At 37.6% G+C, this 14,730-nt stretch overlaps 1 non-coding gene across 1 annotated transcript; it reads right to left on the reverse strand.

Annotated features, from left to right (window-relative positions):
• Nucleotides 1-418: 418 nt before the first annotated feature.
• TRNAL-CAG lies at nucleotides 419-501 on the reverse strand. Its single transcript has one exon. It is a non-coding gene; the product is annotated as a tRNA-Leu (tRNA).
• Nucleotides 502-14,730: the final 14,229 nt, after the last annotated feature.

Genomic DNA, 14,730 nt, shown 5'->3' on the forward strand with positions numbered 1-14,730 from the left:
AACCATAGTGCATGGCAATTTAATCTGCAGGAGTCTGCCCAAATTACATTCCTCTTTGTCTGCAGGGTCTGAGCGATACCCAAGGTTTCTGCATCTTTATTGTTACAACGTTATGAGAAAGTCATGACTGCAAGAAAAATATACAAAGTTTTCATTTTTCAGCTTGTTTCTTTCAGGCTGAGGAAAAAATTAAATGTTCATCATTTGTCCTGTATAACATAATCTTGACTACAGAAGGTCTCTTCATCTCTATGCAATTGTAATGGGAAATGATACAGCTTCTACTATCCTTCTGCAGTTTGCACGTGCTCTTTTTAAACCTCACGAGACTGCCACTGGCTCGTCCAGGTCCTACTGGTTGGCATCCTGTCCTTCCAGTCTGTCAACAGCACCACTCAGCTTGGTGTCATAAAGAAGTTGTCAGAAGTGGGATTCGAACCCACGCCTCCAGGGGAGACTGCGACCTGAACGCAGCGCCTTAGACCGCTCGGCCATCCTGACCTGCCTGGATAAATGGAAAATTCTGTTCCAAGGTTATATAGATCATTTGTAATGACTTACGAAAGCAAATTCAGGTATTAGCCTCCAGTGTGCCACAATTGTTTCTGCAAGCAGTAAGAGGATAGTATAAATATTGGTTTGGTTTTCCTTTTTGGTGTTGTTTTTTTTTTTTTATACAATCGATGTGTATGATAGTATTATTTGAAACTCCTTATAAGAACAGTTGAGTCTCTCCTATTATTAAGATTAGTCTTGTAGATATTTGAAACCAACATTTGCAAGAACCGACATAAAAAATATATGTGACTCCAGGCACACATGTCAACATACCAGCTTTTAAGATACTAGTAGACATTTTTTTCTTTGTAATAGCATTGCTTGCCAGGCATATCAAAAAACCTAAAAATATTTTACCAATTGGCTTCTTCTGTATGACATGAATAGATGAAAAGTTAAATAAAATGCTAAGTACACATGATGTACTTTTTTCCTGGCTTCTCCAGGTTAAATTCTTCATTAGTTTGCTGTTTGGATGAGATTCTTGCTGTGAGTATGAAGAATAATGAAGAATTTGCGTTACTGTGTACTCATACTAAGTCTGACTTTCTGTATTTGTTTTTAAATAACCAAGTGAAGTCACTGCTCAGGTTTATGAGGAACCAAACAGGTAAGTTAGTCCCACTGTTGCTGATACAACTGTAGTTGAGAGAATTTGACTGTCAGATGGTGTAAAAGCTACAATTTTTCTAATTTCCATCATCCCACTTTGCCATTCCTGGCACTACTTTCTTCCAGTGTTGGCATAGCTTCCTTGCTCAATTTGGCTTGTGCAACCCAAATGAAATGAAATCATCCTTTGAGTCCAAGACAGGATTTTCATCTCTCATGTTTTGCTCATTGGTCCTCAGATAAGATGTACAATGGGAGCCAGAAGAGACTCTTCCCCAAGCTCGTATGGGGTTGTGAGAACTGATGGTCCCTTCCCATGTCACCTAGCAGTCACTGAATACAGACAAGATCCTGGAGCTGTCATGGACCAAACACAGGGCCGGGAAGGTGAACAATAAATTATTCCCTGGTGTGTTTTGGGGACAGAAAAACTGTTCCTGGAGAGAGGAGGTGTGTTTTGGTGTCTGGAAGCAACCCCAACAGCAAATTTGGTTATAAATACACTGCTAGGGACCTGGATGGAGGGTTAGCTCAGAAGCCAGTGTGCACAGCTGCAGGCTTCAGTCCCAGTCTCTTAGTTTAAGAGAAAAAAAAAAAGAAAAAAAAAAATCTACTTGGTCTGTTTAAAAGAGTGCAAATTCACCAATATTTTCAATCAACTGATGTTATTATATATTTACCCATTTAAAGCATGACTTTTCCCTGCCAGTGGCAATCAATTTGTGTCTCAGTGAAAGCTGTGGCCTCAACTAAATGTTACATCCCAATTTCAAATGTTATTCCCAAGGAAAGACTTATGCAGATGCTTTCCTTTGGGTATACAGCACTACTAGGGGATTGAAAATTTATGATTTGTCAGGTCTGATAAACAGGATGAAATAGGTACTTTTAATATAAGGATTAACTGTTAAATCATCACTGTATGACTGTACAGAGGCTCAAATGCCATTCATAACAGAGATACTTTACTGAACTGGAGTTTTTATGTTTTTATGTTTTTATATGTTTTAACTTCAAATAATGTTTAAGTGAAAAATGGCAGATGAGAGGGTTTTTTTTGACCTAAGGCCTGTGCTACAGTTTTCATAGTTTTCCAGCTTTAGTTAAATATCAGCAGGAAGTTGCTCACTAACAGCCTGGTTTCAAACTTATTTTGCAGTTCTTGGGGTAGGTTTGGAAACTGACGCACAAAAATTCATGACCTGTCAGGGAATAAGAAGAAACAATCAAAATTGATCCCTAGGTGGCTTTAAAGTCTCACTATTTAATTACTTGAAGAAGACCTTAATACATATTAACTATTAACATTTTCTTCGCTGCAGGCCAGTACCTTGTTTAGTCAGTTATTTTTATTCCATCAAAGTATTCTTTCTTGTTCAACTTAAATGAAAAACTATTTTAGGTAAGCTATAGAGGAAACTGTCTATAAAACTAGCAGAGGAATAATTATAGTGGAAAATGGGATTTAAAATTGCTGAGAATTTCAAATAATAAAATATTAACACAAATTCATACGAACTTTCCAAAAGCAGTGCATACACAACACGTCCAGATGCGAATGCATAATGAGTGCTAGAGGGTGATGCTAAAATACAACCAAAGGTCAGTAAAGAATATAAACAAAGAAAAACCTATGCCTAAAGTTTAGGGAATTTATGTAATTTACATTTCAATGTCTCTCATGCCAATGATGAAGCTTTATTATGAATTTATAGATGACAATTTCTGCATGGGCCTTGGCACAACTGAGTTCTCCTCCTGGTTATCACCAGGATATTGTGTGGAACTGGGATTGGTCAGGAAGCTGGTGTTCCACGTACCAACAGGGTAAGAAACTTTGCCTCAGTCTAAACTATTCAGGCACTGAAATTGTATTTTCTTCTGGGCTGTTTTTCAGACTGAAACAAAACCTAGTGTGTGAGTCTCACATTGAGTGCACAAAATGGAAAGGTGAATTTCTCATCAAGCTCCCAAACCTCTGTGAGGCAAATCAAAATTCAAGAAAGACTGACAGTCAAAACTTTAAAGAATAGGAGAAAGTGCAAATCTTGAATTGGAAAAACACTTCCTAACATTTCTGTCAGATATTAATCATAAATCTTTTGTTTTCATCCCTCTCCTATCAGGTAAAAAATCATATTAGGAAACCAAATTAAACAGTAATAAAATATGCAACCAGCCTACCATGGTAGGCTGCTTTCCAGATATCAGAATAAAATTTAATCAACATCAGTTTTCATGCCTATTTCTCTGACCTGTTTAACATATGTCAGTGATGGTTAGAATGTTTAGACCACTCTAGAGAGAGAATAAAAAAATATTTAATGTATTCCCATCACTTGGAAAATTGTTTACCTACACTGAATAAAAACATCTTGATTCAATGTTAATCCTACTGTCATTTTCTTGCTCATAGGGAACACATTACATTTTTCATGATTTTATCTCAGGTTGCCAAGGTGACATTTACTTTTTAACCTCATCATCCCCCGATTGATTACCTTTCTGTCTGATAACACAGTCCTGATTCCTCCACAGTTCTGTTCCTTTTGGCTACTACTTTTTCCCATTTGGTATTATGTTATGTTATGTTTCCATGGAGTCAGGAAGGCAAAAATCACTTTGTGGGAAGGGTATGAAATTCCACTGAAGTCTGTCTCACTCCCTTATGTTTTCTCATCCATGAATAGACTTTTACTGGGGCAGCTCTGGGAAAGGGAGGTCAACACCAGTTCCTCTCCCTGCTAGAGTTTCTCTTCTATTCTTGTAGACATTAACAGTCACCTGCAGAGCACTAGTGCCCGGTAGTCCTCCTATAAGCATAAGGTGGGATGTTTTTGAATTAATATGCCTGTTCATCTCAACAATTTCTTACATTTTGATAACTAATGTAGCAATGTGTCTTTGCTGTGGTTTAACTCCTGGCAGCCACCAATCCCCACACAGCTGCTCGCTCACTCCCCAACCAGTGAGATCGGGGAGAGAATCAGAAGGGTAAAAGCTGAAAACTCGGGGTTTGAGATAAAGACAGTTTAATAGGAAAAAGAAAAACCTTGCATACAGGCAAAGCCAAACAAGGAATTAATTCACTGCTTCCCTTAGGCAGGCAGGTGTTCAGCCATCTCTAGGAGAGCAGGTACTCATCACATGTAATGTTTACTTGGGAAGACAAACTCCATCATTCCAAATGTCCCCTGTTTCTCCTTCTTCCCCCCACTTTATATACAGAGCATGATGTCATATGGTCTGGAATATCCCTTTGATCAGCTGGGGGCAGCTGTCCCAGCTGTGCCTCTTCCCAACCCCTCATGCACCCCCAGCCTCCTCACCAGCATGGCAGTATGAAAAGCAGAAAAGGCCTTGGCTCTGTGTAAGCACTGCTCAGCAATAGCAAAAACATCTTTATGTTATCATCACTGAGTTCAGCACAATTCCAAAACATAGCCATGTACTAGCCACTATGAAGAAAATTAACTCTACCCCAGCCAAAACCCACACAGTTTTTTACTCATATTTTGGGAAAAACTGTCTCAACAGTAGCAAAACTGGAGTTACTAAAGTTGTTTTCCAGTTTTGGAAGCTCTGCTAGTACTTCTTGTGCACCTCATTAACCACTATGCAACTCCCAGACACTATCCAGCTTCTGCTCAGCATGAAAGACAGGTTTACCTGCTAACAAGAATGTGTTTGTTTTTTTTTTTTTATTTCTGTATAAGACTCTCTACAAATTTCTGTAAATCTTTGTAGATCAATCTATATATCTTCTAAAGCAGCTATTAATACTGCTATTAATATCACTGCATTTGTTCACTGAAGTTTTCAGATTACAGGCATGGGAAATGCAAAAGTATAGTGACAGAGGTGGCACAAAATGGGAATATGCACATGGCTGTATCCATGGCTTTTGTTCTTGGTTTTACAGAGGCAGTTTCTCAGGCTAGGAAGTTTGCCAGTCTCCTCCTTCTTCCTTTTTTCTGAAGCAATAAGTGGTTGCAAACTACGGTGTACTATCATCCTTTCTGGCTGAGAACAGGGATCAGTAGTTTGGCTTTACATAAACCACTGAGGAGAAAATATAATTAATTGGGAAACCTGATATGGACTTGCAAAAGTAAGTTAGAGCTGAAACATTCCTGAGACACCTGATCCATTGAGTTTACTCTATATATACTAGCATGAAATTAACCTTTACCCTATGGAGTTCAAAATCACATATTTCAACAAAGATCTGAGGCAAAATTGCCCAATAGTAAAGTGAGATATTTTCTTTTTCATGTGCAGCTAAAATGTTGATGTTATATCATTCATCAGATATAGTCAACAAGGCACACAATAAACCCCTTTTTGTGAAACCTGCCCTCTCTTTCTGCCACACACCTTATGTTTTGTTATGTGTGTTGCATAATCACATGCTTCAAACAGTGGTTTTCAGGATCCTGTCACATCACATAGAGAACAATCTTCTCTTCAGTGGGGCTTTAGTGTTTTAGCAAAGGATGGTGTTGTTAAGAATGAAAAAGGGATTCTGCAATCATAAATCTAGTTTTGAATTTTAGCTATTCATCTTTTTTTTATTATTATTGAGATCAGACAGAAGCTTTTAAAAATGGAGAAATTGTTGGGTGCTTTCTGATCCATAATTTGGAGAGCCTGTAGAAGTGTGAAATTTTCAAAAAAAGAATTTTAAGAGGAAAAAGGAGAACCTTTGATTAGGAAGTTACCCACAGTATACATTCCAAAAGATGAACAGAGCAAAGTTGTTTATCTTCGAGGAGAAACAGTATTCCTTGGCTAATGCTACCTTGCTAGTCTTTCATTCTTGAAAAGAGAAGAAAACAATTCTTCTAAGCGTATCTGTCTTCTTTTCTGTTCTCTAAATGAGAAAAATCTGTTTTTCTACTGCAGTTCAGAAGAACAAATTAAAGTTAGTAAACACAATAGCTAGAGGTGACCTATTTGGCTTCTCTGGGAGTGTAATTTTTCAGTAGTCCATACATTAAAGGATACTATGGCAATGAGTTAATTTTCAGGAAATGACTAGGATTATTAAGTCATCCTTTCATTAGATTTATGAAAAAGTACAAAGTTTGTATTTCCTTGTGGTCCACCCAGCATTTTTGTAACCAAATATTAGGTAGAACAAAACTTATTAACTTGAACCACAGGACAATATAGAAATAAAAGGTGAAAAAATGATAGAAAATAAGGTTTGTGTGTTTAAATTTTGTGGGGGTTCAATTTGCTTTATTTCCCTTCAAATATCGCTTAGGGTTGTTGTTGTATATTATCTAACATTTTATTAGGCTAAAGGCTATATTCAGGTCTGTATTTGTCTTGTCTCTGTACTGCAGTTCACCGGAGCAATACTTGCCCTTGGCACATGCTAATAATTTAAACCCAGAATTAATGCAGTGGTACTACTATGCCTGAAAGAAAAATTATGTTCAAGTGGCAGATGCTTATGACTCTACTATGATATTAGTTTTTCCTTCTTCATTGCTCTATATTTTATACAAAATTAATTATCCAGAAGAGTCTACAGCTATGTGGTTTGGCTCACCAGCTGCTTCTTCTGTTAATTTTACAGCAGGATCCGTATTTGTGCTGCTTTCCCACTGCACATGCACACACACACACACATATCATACTATCCTACAATTGCTCTGGCATCTGGACATGGCCTACTGTGTAAGAGACCTGAGGCCTCAACCAAACTCATTTAAATAACTGGGGAGACTTCTGCTCACTTGTATAACTTTTGGATCAGTCCTGCAAGCTCCTAGCCATACTACAGTGTCCTGAAACCCGTGTCTGAAATGCAAAGTGTGAGACTTAAACCTTTGAGTAGCCCTGATTCCTTCAGCAATGCCTCCTAGTCATGTAACATGTTTACTCATTTTACCCTGAATTTGTTTCTTTGTAACATAATTTCTGTGCATATCCATTCATGTGCATTCAAAACAGAGCATTAATCTTTTCCTCTTAAGAAAAAATGCATAACTGGTTCCTCATATTGTGTGTGCAGTGCTTGCAACTTTTCCCTGTCTCACAGCAAGTTGCCCTCTGTTTGCTGCTCTTTTATTTCAACACTGCTTTTTGAGGATGTCTGCAGGGATGGACTGTATGGCTCTTTTCCCTCTTAAACTTATTTCTGAAGGAAAACAGTACATGCTGCAATGCTTATTGCTCCAGCTAGTCAATATATTTTGCAGTTTAATCCGACTTTGTTCTACTACTCATATGCTTTAGCCAGCTAGCAGCCTGTATATACACTGGAGAATATTAATATCAAATATTCTGCTCCCGCTCTGGATCTGAAGCCCTGATAGCATGAGAACACTGATTTAGCTGTTCCCAATCAAAATCCTAGCCTGTTTCAGTTGGATTTAAATGGTCATAGGCAAAATGTACATAAAGGTTCAGCTAAATTTGTACTGAACTGAAATATATGGATCTATTTGTACTGAACTTAAATATATGGATCTATTAGTCCTAAACTGTGCTTACATAGATGGTGGGATGATGGAGTTTTTCCAAATTATTTTGGATTCTTTTCAGAATTCAGACTATCCAGCCAGTCCTGTCCTTACAATTCTGTGGGCTGATGTTCTTCCTGGAAACACTCTTACATTACAACCCTGCGATGGATCACCTTTCCCTTGCTCTCCTTGGATTTACCACCCCTGCTCACACTGTCCATGAAATCATCTCCTGGATAAATTTGGGCCTATTAAGACTGTTTTTGTTGCTGTGGCCCATTACCTGATAATGAAGGAACTCAAGAAGTTGAAATATCTTAATTATTATGAATCAAGATCCCAGAATTCAGTCCCCAAAAAGCAGGAATTAAAATACTTCTACCAATTAACTTTTTAATCTACATTTAATATTTTTAGTCAGCAAAAATTATTTGCTAGCTACAGTATGACGCAATTTTGGCCCTTTTTCAACCAAAGGAGATTAATCTTACCTTGCTTTAACCTGCAGCCCTCAAAAAATAATAGTTATAACTTGGTTGATATGTGAATATGTTTTTCAAAGTAGAGAATTGTTTAGAAACAGCAAATTATTTTCAGGAGCTTAAAAGAAAATGTGTGCAAAACAAATTAAAAAGAGTAAGGGAGGACCCGATGGTCAAGAAAAGGAAAGGAAAGTAAAACTGGAAACCTTGATGTACCAAAACCAGCCTTAGTCAGTCCATCTTAACAAATATTCTTTAAAAATTACTCTACTATATGTGTTCCTGACCCTAAATGTCTCAAATTGCTCTGAGTCTGAGTTCTTTATGTAATCATCATCTCTATCACCTTCAATAGTGAAGAACTCATTGAATTGAATACCCTGTGTTTTTTTAACTGTCTGCAGCATGGGCACCATTTTTTTGCATATCACGCTATGGGAAAGCATATTCAGGAATTATTTAGAAAAAATTAATCCTACAATTTTATGTAATCTCCCATGTAATCCTGGGAGACCAAAAACCTCTAACTTGACTCCTACAGTCTGTATAACCCACATAAAATCTACAATAATATATATGGCAATGAAACTTATTTTTCTAAGATATTCAATTTTGTGTAATTTGTTTTTTAAACTCCAGCATCTTTCATTTATCATGTCAAAGAAACTATTTTCTATGCAAATTTTATTGTAAAAATGTAAATGGATCAACTTTGTATTGTGTCTGGCATCTTTGTTCTTACTTTGGTCTTTTGTGTTCCCCTCTTATCAGATACTGTCTGCCCCTCCTTTTTATAAATTTGTCTGAAGTGATCTAATTTTTAACAGAACAGATTGCAGTGATGTATAAAAGCTATCCAGGAGTAACAAGCCCGTTAACTTCTATGGTTTTGCTATTCTACTCAACAGCTTCCTACAGTTCTTGCACACATAAATTTGAAATTTTAAAAACTGATCCCTTTTAATAATACATATTCAGTTTCCAACAACAATACTAAAGCCATAAAATTTAGCAAATGCTGACTAAGGATTTGTGGTGTGTACAAAAGATTGCTTGTGCCTTTCTCCCTTCAACTATATTTACATGACTCACAGAATTTGCATTATATTTCCAACATAAAGTTTCAACTTAATTGCAGTTCTTATGTTTCTGAAATGATCATTTCACTTGATACGGTATGAAAAATTGTCTTTGTTTCTTCCTTTTTTGCTTATGGGAAGTAAGAGATATAATGGAAGCTATAAAATACAGTACTGGATCTTAAAAGGAGGAAAAGATAGAGAAGACTTCCTACTGACTGGATTTCTGTAGAAGGGGAAAAAGGTCAGAGAATATCACAGAAAATTTTCTGCAATGTAAAAAAAAGTTTTCTCATAAAAAGTTATTTCTCAGAAATTCCAAGAAAGCAATGGTTTTGTGACTTTGTCACAAAATTGATAAATTTTTCTCTCTCAAATCTCCAAAGAATTTTCATAATACTATTCTGATCAGCCTGACATTTTTTGAAAAGAATTGGAAAGTTTATGGGGTCATTCATGGTCATTGACAACCGAGAACCAATTTCAAGCAATCAAGTTACTCACAATATAAATGGATAATGACTATAAATAACAAAAGCATTTGTAATATCTGATAGACTTTTAAAATTTTCCTTCTAATAAGGGTTGCTATTTTAATCTAAAGTAACCTAAATGTTTCAGTAAATTATGTCTTTCAAATCTGGGTCAAAGATCAGTGGTAGATTTATCATAAATTGTATATATCTGCTTTGTCAGTGAAGACTGAAGAAATATATTCTCAAAAATGATTCTCTCCTGTTCAAAAGAAAATATCATAGAAAATAGCTTAATCACTTAGTCATATTGTTGACAGAAGGAGTATGTGCAAGCAATTGTGACTACATTAATTTGAATTAATATTTTGGGTCCATTATATAGTTCTAACGTATAAGAAGACTGCAAGTAATTGTCTTCACCAGTGGTATTAAAAAAAAATCCCTTCAACACGACAATGAATCAGTCATATCCAGGTTTTATTTTTTAGCACAAGAATTGAATTAAATAACTGTCAAGGGATTATGAAGTATTAGCTATGAGAAAGTTAAGCAGTGCCTAAGTTATTTCAGGACCAGAGCTGACCTCTTCTAATACTGTATTTCTGTTAGAGTCTTCACCAGGAAAACCAAGTTTTTTTTAATCAAAATAAAATCCTTGTTAGGCTATGTCAATATTTAACCAATCTCTTAGGAAACCAAAATCCATTAATGATACACTTCCACATTTCAGGGAGTAACTAATCAGGACTACTTCGAAACAGCTTAATTTGAAGTGAACTTCCAATGTCCAGATACTTTAGGAAGATGCAAGCACACTGACACTGGGGAACAGCCAGTGTTCAAGCTTTGACAACTGTGCTTGAAACCTTAACTGTGCTTAACTGTGCCTGCAGCACGGTTCTGTTTAATCACCTCTGAGGAAATGTGTTTTATTTGTTTCAGTCCTGTTCTTCTTACCACATGCTTTAGTGAGCTGTTTTTACTGTCAAGTGGAAGCTGTTACCCTGTTTCTCTTATACACTTCTTCTTTTCTTTAGACAATATCAATGGTGACATTATGGGGAACAACATCTACCAGGAAGCTGAAAAAAGCCAACAAACACAACAAAACTCTCTATTCCAACACAGAACTATCAGGTTCATATCCTCTGTTGACGCTGTCCCTATCAAGGACTCTGAATAAGCTGTTAGTGCTGTCATTTGAAGGAGAACACAGGCCTCTTCAAACACTGCTGTGCCGTCCCACGCAAAGGGCAAGCAAGCCACATCTCCTTTCTTTTGATACAGCTGCAGCATTATAGGCAGAGAAAGACTCTTGTGCAATGCTTGAGTAAGAAAACTCTGTGTGGACATTGCTGTGAGAGAATAAATATCGCTATTACAAGTTTCCCTCTTCTGTCATATCAGTTTGTAGAACTGAAAGAGAAACAAAGGTTAATTTGAGGGGGGTTCTGCAGAACCTGTTCTAAGGGGACAGAATGAAGCAGATACGTAGGAATTGTCTTTCCCCGGCCTCCTCTCCAAGCAATTCCATAGCCTGGCCCATGGATTGATTGTGCTGCCATTGACACAACAGGGAGAGGCAGTGACTCTTCAGGCAGTGGCTCTGCTTGTGGTGGTAGACCCTTCATTTTCTGCTGACTGTAAACTAAAGTAAACCAGAGTAAAAGAAGAAAATAATAACACTGATAAAGCAGCCATGTGAACTCACCACACCCTTGTCCCAATTCACTACATTCTCCACTTGATGCATCAGTTTTTAATGCCTAGTAGAGTTATGGGATGGGGAGCTGTAGCCACTACAGAGCAATTGATCGTGTGGTTGTCTTCTTCCTCCCTGACCTGGCATATCTATCGCATCTACAGGGACTGGGGATGTTTGGCTCCATTTATCTCCTAGTGCACACCAGGAGCAGAGACAGGCAGCTAGTGTTGCCAACTGGAGACTTGAACCACGCAGAGTCACAAGATTTGCTGCAGGCCAGTCCCTCTGCAGCCCCTGTGTCCCCATGCCCATGAGTGGCTATGGTGTTGGGTGTGCTGATGAGATTCCACTTTGACTAAGGTCATCTGAGAATAACTGGTTCATGTGCTCCAAGGTATTCTGGGGGTCAGCCATAGTGGGTCATTGAGGAGATTCACTTATCCTCAGAAAAAACCAGTGCTAGTAGAGACTGCTCATTTCTGTCCAGTTGACCCACTCCTCCCAGGCCCTGTTGGTGTAATGTATAGATAGCTCTAGGACCTCTGTGAGTCACTAAAGAGCTAGTGCTGAATCCTGTAGACTAAAGATTATTCTTATCAAACCTTTAAGTTGCATTACTTTCGTGCCCAAACACATATTATTCAATGCTGTCTCCTGAAGAGTTTCCTGCTAGTGAGGATGGAGTAACAGGTCTTCAGCAACAGCAAAGAATATTTTCTGTCTCCCAGTATCAAAACAATAATATCTAGACTCATTATTTTTTTTATGGGAGTGGTGGGCAATATGAACTATTGTTGAAAAATCCCATTTAGTTTGGATCTAAGCATTGGCTACCTCAAAATCTTGTGTTGTGCTCTACAGTTTGGGTGAAGTCGATGTCTCTGTTTCCTTGAGTTATAGCCAGTGAGCAGATATACTCTCCAGGATGTTAAAACAGCATTTACCAGAATGAACTCAGTTCTGGTTTTCATTTCAGAGCTGATCAAATCATCAGAGAATGGTGGCTTGTAGATTGTTGAGCAAAGGGTCTCCTCATTATACTGAGAGTCCTGGAACACAGTGCTAAGGAGTTCTAATCAAATATCTCCACATTTTTAAGCACTCTGGTAGTGCTCATCATGTCCAGAAGTATATTTTCAACAGAATCAGCTGTGTAGAGGTTCACAAAAGTTTTAGCATTGTTTTTCCACTCATCGAGATGAAGAAATGCTACTTATCTTTTCATTTGCTTAATGACAACAGTTTATGGTTTATGTCGTATTTTATGTGTTGTTTATGTCTTATGTAGAGTAGGTTAGCAGCAACAGGAAAGCTCAATTAAAGGGTAGTAACTAGTCTACTGTTTTCAGATTGCATGCTCATTTACAGCATTCAACACTGAAATCAACCTGGAAACTGTTTACTCATAATTTCTGTTTTAACAGAAGAAGAAACAAAATTCTACCAAGTTAAGAAAAAAAAGACAGCTTTTTGTCATGCCAATCATCTTGATCACAACATATCCTGTGGAGCCACCAGTGAGACAGTCACAAGAAGCCACCTAAGTTTACTGGAAAAAGAGCACCAGGAAAAGTCTTCCCAGACACATCGGATATATTTGAATTCCTGAACAAAACATCTGGGTAACAAAGTTGTCAAACAAACTCTGTCTACTCCAAACTGATTTCTTGATTACTCAAGTGGAAAATTAGTGGAGAGAGGAGTTAAAATATAATCATTGTAAGTAACTGCATAAGACCATGTCAAGTTTGCAATCAATAATGTGCCAATTTTCCTTCTAATTGCTTTGACAGAGGTTTTAGAGAAATCTAATGTATCTTATTTTTAAAGAGGAGTTGCATGCACATCAGTGAGCAAACAGTTTGTTGACTGAGACATGGAGATATGCAGCTGTGCCAAATTGGCAAGACGGATGACTGCTTCCTTTTATGACAGAGCATTCTCCTGTGCACTAGGCTTACTGCTCCTCCTTTAATCATCTATAGTTTCATGGTAGATTTTAAAAGCATTTCAACTGATAATGAGAGAAAGTCTTTCTAAGTAGAAAAATTGATAGTTTATAAATCTATAGAAAGAGGTATGTTATAATGAAAATACCAATTTTCTCCACTCTTTGGACATCTTGAAAATGAACACAGTTCCTCAAGCTATAAAGAGCATGCTCAAATGTATCACATTTTCTTTACCCCCAATTTTTCACCCTCCCCCTCTTCTGTCTTTTTCAGCAAATTTTCACCTCTCCAAGGTCGTTCAAGTGTTTTCTTCAGCCTCCAGCATCTCACTGTTATATCACTCATCACCAATAGCTCAGATGTGCTAATTCTCCAACTCTTTTTATTTTGTTCTTTCCATTTTTTTTCCTTACCTTCATGATCTCTGTCCAGTCCTGCACAGAGAGACCACCACTGCACTGAGGCTTCTCCACAAGTCACATGTAGCCAGCATGGGTGTCCTTTCTGTGTGCATCTGGTGCCCCAAAAGCCCCACTTGTCCCTTGGGCAGCTTGCCTGGCTTCTTAAGTTTTGTACAGCATAACTTTTTCCTAAACCTCTGCCCACACTGGATGCAGGTCAGCTCTCTCTTCCTCCTTCACCTTCTCCTCCTCCTCACCAGCCTGTCATCTGGCAGTTCCCTTCCTTCAACCTTTGCAAAGCCCTGTGCAGTTTCAGCCCTCTTTTCCACACCAAGTTCTTTATTTTTCTGTTTTATGGATCCTCATCCTCCAAGCTGACAGCATGCTTCTGTCCTTTTCTTCCTCTCAATTATGATATTCTTTTTAAGAAATTTTGGTGAATTTTTCCTTTAACTTCCAGATTAAGTCCTAATATCTGGCTAGTTAACTATGAAAAAGCAGAAATGTAATTTTTTTTAATCTAACCTTAAGCAATTTGATTGAATTCAGCTATGAAGTGAATTCAGCTGTATAGGTTAGATCAAATAGGTATGCAATTGATTGCAGAGCTTCTGTGTGAAGGGAGAAGAGGAAATAACTAACTTATGCATGCACAGAAATTATATAGGCAGTGGTCAGAACTAATTAACTCCTCAATATATACTATCCCTATATCACATTTTCTAACTGAAGGCTGAGGGCTGGTAAACTCTGAGGGAAAAAGGTCTATTCTAATTACTTAGTAGTCACTTTCTTAAGGACATGAGGTTTGTGTGATGTCTTTTTATCTGCTAACCTGCTGTTCAGTGTCACCTGGACCTGTTGCTCAGCTTTAGTCAAATGAGGCAGGGCAGCTGCTGCCTCAGGGTTATACAGCTACTCCAGGTTTCATGGAAGTGGGTTGCTGGGTAAGAGAAAAATAGCCTCTCAAAAGCAAAAGGGAGAGA

Source organism: Lepidothrix coronata, unplaced genomic scaffold (genome assembly GCF_001604755.1).
Source record: "Lepidothrix coronata isolate B3197 unplaced genomic scaffold, Lepidothrix_coronata-1.0 Scaffold232, whole genome shotgun sequence".
Lineage (NCBI taxonomy): Eukaryota > Metazoa > Chordata > Aves > Passeriformes > Pipridae > Lepidothrix > Lepidothrix coronata.